The following is an 11,962-nucleotide window of genomic DNA, read 5'->3' as shown; positions in this document are numbered from 1 at the left end:
AGCCGGGAAGAACTATTGGATATCAGAGCGACGTCAACTTACCAACATTACAACCAGAAATACGACTTTCCCGAAGTGGATACTTTGTTCGCACCACCACCCAGGACATTGGATCTAATCCCAGAGGCCGACCCAAAACAATGTCGCTGCAGAAGAGGTAGACGTAGCGACCTCCTGGTCAGACTTCAAAGGCGTGCACACCACCCACCACTTCCGAGTATATTACTCACCAATGTCCAGTCTCTAGACATGGTAGACGAAATTAGGGCAAGGGTTTCTTTCCAGAGAGAAATCAAAGATTATAACATTCTCTGTTTCACAGAAACATGGCTCTCTCAGGATATGTTGTCAGAGTCTGTACAGCCACCGGGATTCTTCATGCGTCGCGCCGACAGAAATAAACATCTCTCTGGGAAGAAGAAGGGCGGCAGTGTATGCTTCATGATTAACGACTCATGGAGTAATCGTAACAACATACAGGAACTGAAGTCCTTTTGTTTACCTGACCTAGAATTCCTTACAATCAAATGCTGACCATATTATCTCCAAAAATAATTCTCGTCGGTGATTGTCACAGCCGTGTATATCCCCCCTCAAACTGATACCACGACGGCCCTAAAGGAACTTCACTGGACTATATGCAATCTGGAAACCATATATCCTGAGGCTTCATTTATTGTAGCTGGGGATTTTAACAAAGCAAATTTGAGAAGAAGGCTACCTAAATTCTACCATCATATTGATTGTAGCACTCATACGGGTAATACACTGGATCACTGCTACTCTAACTTCCGCAATGCATACAAGGCCCTCCCCCGTCCTCCCTTCAGCAAATCCGACCACGACTCCATTTTGCTACTACCGTCCTATAGGCAGAAACTCTAACAGGATGTTCCCATGACAATAACTATTCAACGCTGTTCTGACCAATCGGAATCCACGCTTCAAGATTGTTTTGATCACGCAGACTGGGAAATGTTCCGGGCAGCCTCAGAGAATAACATCGATTTATACGCTGATTCAGTGAGTGAGTTCATAAAGAAGCGCATTGGAGATGTTGCACCCACTGTGACTATTAAAACCTACCCTAACCAGAAACTGTGTATAGATGGCGACATTCGCTCAAATCTGAAAGTGCGAACCACCGCATTTAACCATGGAAAGATGGACTGGGAATATGGCCGAATATAATGTACTTATTCCCTCCGCAATGCAATCAAACAAGCAAAATGTCGGTATAGGAACAAAGTGGAGTCGCAGTTCAACAGCTCAGACACGAGACGTATGCGCCAGGGTCTACATGCAATCACGGACTACAAAAAGAAAACCAGTCACGTCTTGCTTCCAGACAAACTAAACACCCTCTTTGCCCGCTTTGAGGATAATACAGTGACCCCGACGCGGCCCGCTACTAAGGACTGCGGGCCCCCCCTCTCCTTTTCCGTGGCCGACTTGAGTAAGACATTTAAACGTGTTAACCCAAGCAAGGCTGCCGGCCTAGACGGCATCCCTAGCCGCATCCTCAGAGCATGCACTGACCAGCTGGCTGGGTCTCAACCCAAACCTGTGCAATTGGTTACTGGACAAAGACTTTCCTCTAGGCTCAGATTAAAGATATGTCAGATAGCAGTGGCTATAGAGTCAGCTACCATCCTCAGTCGCTTTCCATCTAAGTTGTCAATGCCAGGAGGTTTGTCATTATTGATCGATTACAATCATTTTCCACCCACACTAACTTTACAGAATTCAAACTTGCAATGCTTTTCTTTCATTATTTGTTTTTTTATGCATGCATACGATGGCTCACTGTTCGTTGTTGGCATTTTCTACCTAAGTTTGCCCACTTTTCTACCTAAGTTTGCCCACTTTTGTGATGAATAAGCCATCTGATTCGATGAAAATTTGAGTTGAATTTGTCTTTCTGCCCATGATTTCATTTGAAGTACTCCAAACGCATATTATTTAGATACTGACTGTAAGCACTTGGTGGCCTATAGCAACACCCCAAAAGAAAAGGCTTTAGATGTTCCAAATGAACCTGCAACCACAACACTTCACATAAGATATTCTCTAAGAACTACAGAGATATTGTTTTATTTCACTAGGCAAGTCAGTTAAGAACAAATTCTTATTTTCAATGACAGCCTAGGAACATTGGGTTAACTGCCTTATTCAGGGGAAGAACAACTGATTTTTTACCTTGTCAGCTCAGAGATTCAATCTTGCAACCTTTCAGTTACTAGTCCAACACTCTAACCACTAGGCTACCTGCCGCCCCCAAGAGATTGAGATAGAGATATTGATACAGAGATATTGTAACGATGTACGCTGAGAGTCGGGAAGCAAGTTCAGGGAGTGAATACATTTTTTATTTTTTATTTAAATCAACAAAACAAGAAACACAAACAACGCACCGACATGAAACAGCAACAATGACGACTGGGGAAGAAACCAAAGGTAGTGACATATAAAGGTGATGGAGTCCAGGTGAGTGTCATTATGCGTGTAAAGCTGGGGACAGGTGTGAGCCCTAACGAGCAGCACGGAGAGGGAGCACACGAGACAGATATGGCTCTGAATATATACAGCAACACCTCCCCATAAGCATTTCTGTCTCTTCTATAGATGTTATATCCTTGTATGGCTACTTCTGTATCAAATTAATATTCTAAGTGAGTCTCAGAAATGGCTAATATATCAAATTGTATTTGTCACATCCTTATAGTGAAATGCTTACTTACAAGCCCTTAACCAACAATGCGGTTAAGAAAAATACCTAAAATAAGTAGGAAATAAAAGTAACAAATAATTAAAGAGTAGTAGTAAAATAACAATAGTGAGGCTTTATACAGGGGGGTACCGGTACAGAGTCAATGTGCGGGGGCACCGGTTAGTCGAGGTAATATGTACATGTAGGTAGAGTTATTAAAGTGGCTATGCATAGATAACAACAGAGTAGCAGAAGTGTAAGGGGGGGGGGCAATGCAAATAGTCTGGGTAGCCATTTGATTAGATGTTTAGATGTCTTACGGCTTGGGGGTAGAAGCTGTTTAGAAGCCTCTTGGACCTAGACTTGGTGCTCAGGTACCGCTTGCTATGTGGTAGCAGAGGGAACAGGCTATGACTAGGGTGGATGGAGTCTGACAATTTTTAGGGCCTTCCTCTGACACCGCCTGGTATAGAGTTCCTGGATGGCAGGAAGCTTGGCCCCAGTGATGTACTGGGCCGTACGCATTACCCTCTGTAGTGCCTTGCGGTCGGAGGCCAAGCAGTTGCTATACCAGGCAGTGATGAAACCCGTCAGGATGCTCTTGATGGTGCAGCTGTAGAACCTATATGAATGTTATCTGATGTTAGCAAGTTATTGATTTCATGAACCTTATTTCTAATGCTACATATATTAATATAGCTATTTTTCGCCCTTTCCTGGGTAGACATACTGAAAAGAGCAAAGAGAAAAAAATATACAGTATCTATCAGGTATGAAGGTAAGACCCAGATGCAGACAACGTCAAATTAACAATGGTTTAATAATCCAACTGGGGCAAGCAATACACAGGTCAAGGCAGGCAGGGGTCAGTAAACCAGAGGTGGGGCAACAGTACCGGACGGCAGGCAGGCTCAGGGTAGGCAGAGGTCGATAATCCAGAGGTGGGGCAAAGGTACAGGTCGGCAGGCAGGCTCAGGGGCAGACAGAGTGGTCAGACAGGCAGGCTCAGAGTCAAGACAGGCAAGGGTCAAAACCAGGAGGGCAAGAAAAAGAGACTGGGAAAAGCAGGAGCTGAGACACAAAAACGCTGGTTGACTTGACAAACAAGACGAACTGGCAACAGACAAACAGAGAACACAGGTATAAATACACAGGGGATAATGGGGAAGACGGGCGACACCTGGAGGGGGGTGGAGACAATCACAAAGACAGGTGAAGCAGATCAGGGTGTGACAGTACCATCTGATGCAGCACTTCATCACTCTCCATCTTGGTCAAATAACCCTTACACAGCCAGGAGGTGTGTTTGGTCTTGGTCCTGTTGAAAAACAAATGGTTGTCTATTAAGCGCAAACCAGATAGGGTGGCATATCGCTGCAGAATGCTCTCATAGCCATGCTGGTTAAGTGTGCCTTGAATTCTAAATAAATCACTGACAGTGTCATCAGCAAAGCACCCCCACACCATCACAACTCCTCCTCGATGCTCCACGGTGGGAACCATACATGCGAAGATCATCCGTTCACCTACACTGTGTCTCACAAAGACATGGCGGTTGGAACCAAAAATCTCACATTTGTACTCATCAGACCAAAGGACAGATTTCCACTGGTCTAAAGTCCATTGCTCATGTTTTTGGCCCAAGCAAGTCTCTTCTTTTCTCTCTCACTTAGATGTCTGGAAGTAGCTAGCAAGTTAGCTTTGGTGCTTGACTGCTGTTGTTAATACATTCGGATCAACCCTTAAAGAGATGGGTGGGGCTAAAGCTTAAGAGGGTGTGAACGATGTTGAATGAGTGTAGACAAAGAAGGGATCTCCAATAGTCCAACACTTAAAGAGTTGGGTGGGGCCTTTTGCACAACGTAGTAACTCCCACTTCCCACTTCTGCTCAACATCCTACCCGATACATAGCTTCCTCTGCCGATCGCATCCTGTCAACCTGATTGTAGCCATACTAGCCTCAAAGTCGCTCATTTTATCATTACCTCAGTATATTAATATAATCATATTTCTATAGCGTTATTTGTATCATTCCTGTTGAAAATTGTTTATCCATTCACTAGCAAACGTTAGCTACCAGTACCTAACTAACGTTAGTGCTAACGTTAACATTATTAGTTGGTGCGGAATCTTTATTGAACGTTAGGAAATTAAGAATAGCAACCTCATGTTTATGAGGAGAGAGGTCAGCTCCATGGAATATTGCTCCGTTCCGTTGTGTACCTCCTCAGTGAAATACTACTCGTTGAGTTTTCACTCATTTCCCAGTGATAATGAGCTAAGAGCAAAATGGATAATCAACATTCACAGGGAAAGCTTCACCGGCACAAGTCACTCCAAGGTCTACCACACGATAGACACTTTTTACCACATGATTTCATTGTACCTTCTAGTGGGCTTCGACGTCTGAAGAAGGGAGCAGTATCTTTGCTATTCCAGTGGAATAACTACCATTTCCAAGCAAGAGCAAGTGTTTTGGGAAAGAAGGGAGAGACCAAGGACTGGATGTGTAGAGGACAACCATGTTGAAGATGGAGAGAATGAAAAGATGGATAACTACCATGACCACAACTACTGTGCAGTGCCTGGGCCCACTGTAGTTGACCTGATTTCGATTGAGAGGGAAAAAATGCAGAAAGAGATTGAGGACCTATGGAACAAAGTAGAGGAGTTGACTGCGAGAAGTCGTTTTGGGCTGCAGCGATTTGTGGGATCTGGAACCATTTTCTCTAGCTACCAGCATTTCTGTATTAGATTTATGATACTACATTTAATGCTACACTAAATAACTCCTATCAATGTTTTTTCCCATGTAGATTTGCCTCATATGACCATCTATTGGCCTTTTGGTCTCTCATCGAACCGTCAACTGCCAATATTGTCCGTGTCACACGAGCAAGGAGAGCCAAGCTGAGGAATGAGGAGGTGACACTTCCATGTACAGTTGAAGTCGGAAGTTTTACATACACCTTAGCCAAATACATTTAAACTCAGTTTTTCACAATTCCTGATATTTAATCCTAGTAAAAAAATTCCTGTTTTAGGTCAGTTAGGATCATCACTTTATTTTACGAATGTGAAATGTTAGAATAATTGTAGAGAGAATTATTTATTTCAGCTTTTATTTCTTTCATCACATTCTCAGTCGGTCAGAAGTTTACATACACTCAATTAGTATTTGGTAGCATTGCCTTTAAATTGCTTAACTTGGGTCAAATGTTTCTGGTAGTCTTCCACAAGCATCCTACAACAAGTTGGGTGAATTTTGGCCCATTCCTCCTGACAGAGCTGGTGTAACTGAGTCAAGTTTGTAGGCCTCCTTGCGCGCACACGCTTTTTCAGTTCTGCCCACAAATTGTCTATAGGATTGAGGTCAGGGCTTTGTGATGGCCACTCCAATACCTTGACTTTGTTGTCCTTAAGCAATTTTGCCACAATTTTGGAAGTATGCTTTGGGTCAGTGTCCATTTGAAAGATCCATTTGCGACCAATCTTTAACTTCCTGACTGATATCTTGAGATGTTGCTTCAATATATCCACATAATTTCACCCCTCATGATGACATCTATTTTGCGAAGTGCACCAGTCCCTCCTGCAGCAAAGCACCCCCACAACATGATGCTGCCACCCTCATGCTTCACGGTTCGGATGGTGTTCTTCGGCTTGCAAGCCTCCCCCTTTTTCCTCCAAACATAATGATGGTCATTACGGCCAAACAGTTCTATTTTTGTTTCATCAGACCAGAGGACATTTCTCCAAAAAGTACGATCTTTGTCCCCATGTGCAGTTGCAAACCGTAGTCTGGCTTTTTTATGGCGGTTTTGGAGCAGTGGCTTCTTCCTTGCTGAGCGGCCTTTCAGGTTATGACAATATAGGACTCGTTTTACTGAGGATATAGATACTTTTGTACCTGTTTCCTCCAGCATCTTCACAAGGTCCTTTGTTGTTCTGGGATTGATTTGCACTTTTCGCACCAAAGTACGTTCATCTCTAAGAGACAGAATGCGTCTTCTTCCTAAGTGGTATAGCGGCTGCGTGGTCCTATGGTGATTATACTTGCGTACTATTGTTTGTACAGATGAACGTGGTACCTTCAGATGTTTGGAAATTGCCCCCAAGGATGAACTAGACTTGTGGTCTATAAATTGTTCCTCTGAGGTCTTGGCTGATTTCTTTAGATTTTCCAATGATGTCAAACAAATAGGCACTGAGTTTGAAGGTGGGCCTTGAAATACATCCACAGGTACACCTCCAATTGACTCAAATGATGTCAATTAGCCTATTAGAAGCTTATAAAGCCATGCCATTTTTTTCTGGAATTTTCCAAGCTGTTTAAAGGCACAGTCAACTTAGTGTATGTAAACTTCTGACCCACTGGAATTGTGATACAGTGAATTATAAATTAAATAATAATAAGTGTTGGAAAAATTACTTGTGTCATGCACAAATTAAATATCCTAACCGACTTGCCAAAACTATAGTTTGTTAACAAGAAATTTGTGGACTGGTTGAAAAACGAGTTGTAATGACTCCAACCTAAGTGTATGTAAACTTCCAACTTCAACTGTAAGTAGTACCAGTCACCCTTCTCTCTAATTAGTGAGAACACCACTGGGTCTCTATGTATTCTCTCAACCAGAATGTCCACATGCGCACAAACAACAAAGTCACACCACTCCAACCCAGTGATGTAGAGCTGACCTTGAACTTGCCAGTAGTAGGCATGCTGCCTCTTCAGGGAAGGTTCACCGTTATGCATGTGAACATACTTGCAATCCACAAAACCCTTTACTTTCGGGTTCTTAATTTCAACTAGGCCAAAAGGTGTATGCTTGAGAGGGTCGTAGACCAGACCATCAGGAGAAGAGGTATGCCAAGGGACGTCAGGATTTATGATGAGGCCACAGGGTGAGAAGTTCTGCATCTTGCAGTAGTCACTGGCTGCTTCCATCTCCAACTCCAGTCCCCTCTTCATGTCAGCTGTTGGTGCTGTGCCTTTGAGGATCCTTTCAGATAAATTGCCTGCAGATGTCAGCCCTCTCACATGGCAAGCCTCTCGGAATCGTGACTCGGTCAGTCTTGGTTTCCGGAGCACCTGTCAGTCAGAGACAGCTGTTCTCAGAGACAACTGTTCTCTAGCAGTTTCCTCTATTTTATGGGCTGTTGCGAAGCGCACCTGAAGAGACTATGTGAAGCTGGTCTCCTTCACTGAGCACAAATGTGCAGCCTTGAAAGTTGCTCTCCAGTCTGTAGCCATCTAGGGGCAGTGAAGGGAATGGTGGTGTCTCCATATGGTGAACTATGTGTCGCGTTGTGATTGGAGGCTGCTGGTAAGACAGGAGGCTCCCCACCTGTACCTTTCCAAAGTGGGAGTCGAATAAAAGCTTTTCAGCAGACATCCCCATGCTGCAGATCAATGGCTTGGATAGAGGGTCAAAGTTCTTGTATGCCTCTGCTATCTGGAAAACTGAGAGGTCAGGGAGCGGTCCAAAAAGGGTGCTGTAGAGTGTGCTTCTGTGGTTAGCCAATTTAAACATGTACTTGAAACCACCTGAAATTAAATAATTTGATATTGTCAAAGTGTAATACGTACTATACTGGCTATTAGGGAATACTCACCTAATCCCTCCTTCTGCCTTGCTCTTTTTGTTTAGGTTTGGTGATGGTCATTTTGCCTATGGGCCCAGGTTTCAGACCCTGTAAAAAGACAGTACAAGGGCACTATTCTAAATCTAATCATGAAACGATTTAAGTTTTCATTAAATAATTTCTTAGCATTATGATGTGATTATAACCATATCATGTTGATACGTGTTATAGCTATTAAAACATACCATAGTCCTTGGTTTATGCCACTGCTGCTCGGCCTCTGTGCAGCTGTGCACAGGTGGGACGACTGGTGTTCCAATCTGGGAAGAGTGTGCAGACTGGAATAGTAATGCAACTGTGTGGTTGCATAATGCAGTGCCAACAACACATCAACAGTGATGTTGTGTCATTGTTACTGGCTGAGAGCTTCAGTACAACCTACGTGGGGTTATAAAAAGAAAATGATTAGACTATAAAATCACTCTACATGTGTCACGACCAGCAAACAGAAGTGACTGGCGCAACATGCAACAGCCACTAAATTCATTACAGCAATACAGGGTTAAAATGTTCTATTAAGGGTAGAACAATTTAAATTATTGACATTTAATCTAATGCGCCCAACATAGCAGAGCTTACAGAAACAGCAAGGAAGACGACTGAACAATTACTACACTAAGAATGGTTTCATAGACATGGGTTAAGCCTAGTCCTAGACTAAGCAATGCCTCTTAATGCAGATCTCCATTGACAGGAACTTCTTAGTCTAGGACTAGGCAACTGACATGTAGTGTGTCACAAACAGCTGACTTTTCACCCTACACTCAAACTGTGTGGTTTCTCATTTTTCCTCATGGACCTGTAGCAGCAAGCCCTTATGCTGACCTCTCCTGTCACTTTGTCATTGTTTGAAACTGTTTTGAATAAAATTAATGAGCAATCATAATGTTAGCTAGCTACTGTAAAAGGCATATCTTAAACTACGTTACAGCTTTGAGCAAACGTCCTTGTCTGATCTGATAGGCAAATTGGCTACACTTACCTTCATAGTTGAAAAGGTAACTGGAAACAAAAAGTTTGAATTATTTTTCCAACTTGGAGGTCGGTTCTTTGCTACTTGTCTTGGCCTGACGATGTACATGTTACTGTTATCTTTAGCAGCTCTTGCAAGCACCTTTTGTAAAACAGTGCCATGGTTGGTAAGGGAGGGGGGTGTTGGCTAATTGCTAGCCACCTTACTAGTTAGCTTGTTAATACTTAGCTAGCTAAGAGACAAAAAAAGACACAGAACACAATAATCGAATTACAAAAATCCCTAACTGAACGGATAAACAAAATTTTCAACAAGAATGATAAAAAAATGATAGAAATTTGATCATATTAATAAACTGATTACCTCAGTATATTAATGATAAAACAAATGACTTCGAGACTAGTATGGCTACAATCAGGTTGACAGAACGTGATCGGGAGAGGAAGCTAGGTATCGGGTAGGAAGTTGAGTGGAAGTGGGCGTTGCTACATTGTGCAAAAGGACTATAGTATTACCAAACATTCAAAGGCTATTTCCTCAAAAGTGAGTTATCAACTTTCAAAGCAAAATTACCTTCCCATTGTTCCTCAACTGTAGTATGCTATATACCATTTTGTAGCTCTGAGTCTCTACTTTTATCCAATGTAAATAACACAATTTCAAATTTTGCTACATAAGACCGATTCCAGCCGGTCGGTCACATATGGACTTGGTATTTTACCAAATAGGGCTATCTTCTGTATACCTTCTCACAACATAACTGATTGGCTCAAACGCATTAAGAAGGAGAGCAATTCCACAAATCAACTTTTAACAAGGCACACCTGTTAACTGAAATGCATTCCAGGTGACTACCTCATGAAGCTGGTTGAGAGAATGCCAAGAGTGTGCAAAGCTGTCATCAAGGCAAAGGGTGTCTACTTTGAAGAATCTAAAATCATGATTTCTTTACCACTTTTTTGGTTACTAGATGATTCCGTATGTGTGATTTCATAGTGATGATGTCTTCACTATTATTCTACAATGTAGAACATAGTAAAAATAAAGAAAACCCCTTGAATGAGTAGGTGTGTCCAAACTTTTGACTGGTACTGTTTCATCGGATGGGGCCACAGTGTCTCCTGACCCCTCCTGTCTCAGCCTCCAGTATTTATGCTGCAGTAGTTTATGTGTCGGGGGGGCTAGGGTCAGTCTGTCACATCTGGAATATTTCTCTTGTCTTTTCCGGTGTCCTGTGTGAATTTAAATATGCTCTCTCTAATTCTCTCTTTTTCTCTTTCTTTCTTTCTCTCTCTTGGAGGACCTGAGCCCTAGGACCATGCCTCAGAACTACCTGGCTTGATGACTCCTTGCTGTCCCCAGTTTACCTGGCCGTGCTGCTGCTCCAGTTCCAACTGTTCTGCCTGCGGCTATGGAACCCTGACCTGTTCACCGGACGTGCTACCTGTCCCAGACCTGCTGGAAACTCTGACCTGTTCACCGAACGTGCTACCTGTCCCAGACCTGCTGTTTTCAACTCCTGCTGGAACCCTGACCTGTTCACCGGACGTGCTACCTGTCCCAGACCTGCTGTCCCAGACCTGCTGGAACCCTGACCTGTTCACCGGACGTGCTACCTGTCCCAGACCTGCTGTCCCAGACCTGCTGGAACCCTGACCTGTTCACCGGACGTGCTACCTGTCCCAGACCTGCTGTTTTCAACTCTCTAGAGACAGCAGGAGCGGTAGAGATACTCTCAAAGATCGGCTATGAAAAAGCCAACTGGCACTTACTCTTGTGTTACTGACTTGTTGCACCCTCGAAAACTACTATGATTATTATTATTTGACCATGCTGGTCATTTATGAACATTTGAACATCTTGGCCATGTGCTGTTATAATCTCCACCTGGCACAGCCAGAAGAGGACTGGCCACCCCTCATAGCCTGGTTCCTCTCTAGGTTTCTTCCTATGTTTTGGCCTTTCTAGGGAGTTTTTCCTAGCCACCGTGCTTCTACACCTGCATTGCTTGCTGTTTGGGGTTTTAGGCTGTTTCTGTACAGCACTTTGAGATATCAGCTGATGTAAGAAGGGCTATATAAATACATTTGATTTGATACTGTATATTTCACTGTGACCTGCTGCTGACTGTCAGGCAGTGAGGCTGGTTGTTGCTGAGTGAGTGAGTGGTGGGGAGAGCCGGAGGGGTGTGTGTGTGTGTGTGTGTGTGTGTGTGTTGAGAGAGCGCTGCAGCTCTTGGCTGAATCACGTGAGCGAGAGGAACGGGAGCAGCACGCGCACACGTCGTGACAATTCTTTTTTTTTTCAAGTTATATGTTGGCTGTTTAGATTTTCATTATGGAGTCACCTATTTCCAACCCTTTTTCGTAGAACATATTAATATGCTAGAACTGATGCACATCAATAAATAATGGAAACAAAGCACTGGAAAACGACTTTGGGCGCACTAGAGCGCATTAGATAAATTCGCTTGGAGATAGTAGTTAAACAAAAGGGTAGTAAGCGAAGTGTTTATGCATTATCCGTTCTTTGGGTCTCGGGGGCTGCCCCAGTGAACATTTGAAATGGAAGTTATGGAAGTCCCTCGCGTCCTCAATGAAATTGACATTACCTGTGGAGAATGATACAT

The 11,962-nt window shown here is 43.3% G+C and overlaps 1 long non-coding RNA gene across 1 annotated transcript; it reads right to left on the bottom strand.

Annotated features, from left to right (window-relative positions):
• Nucleotides 1–7,269: 7,269 nt before the first annotated feature.
• Nucleotides 7,270–8,747, bottom strand: LOC115158976 (uncharacterized). Its single transcript, XR_003868790.1, has 3 exons — nt 8,546–8,747; nt 8,331–8,408; nt 7,270–8,225 (listed from the first exon to the last, which is right to left on the bottom strand). It is a non-coding gene; the product is annotated as an uncharacterized LOC115158976 (long non-coding RNA).
• Nucleotides 8,748–11,962: the final 3,215 nt, after the last annotated feature.

This window comes from Salmo trutta, chromosome 22 (genome assembly GCF_901001165.1).
Source record: "Salmo trutta chromosome 22, fSalTru1.1, whole genome shotgun sequence".
NCBI classification, from domain to species: domain Eukaryota; kingdom Metazoa; phylum Chordata; class Actinopteri; order Salmoniformes; family Salmonidae; genus Salmo; species Salmo trutta.
Note: the sequence above shows the minus strand (reverse complement) of the source record. Positions and strands in the feature narration are given on the sequence as shown.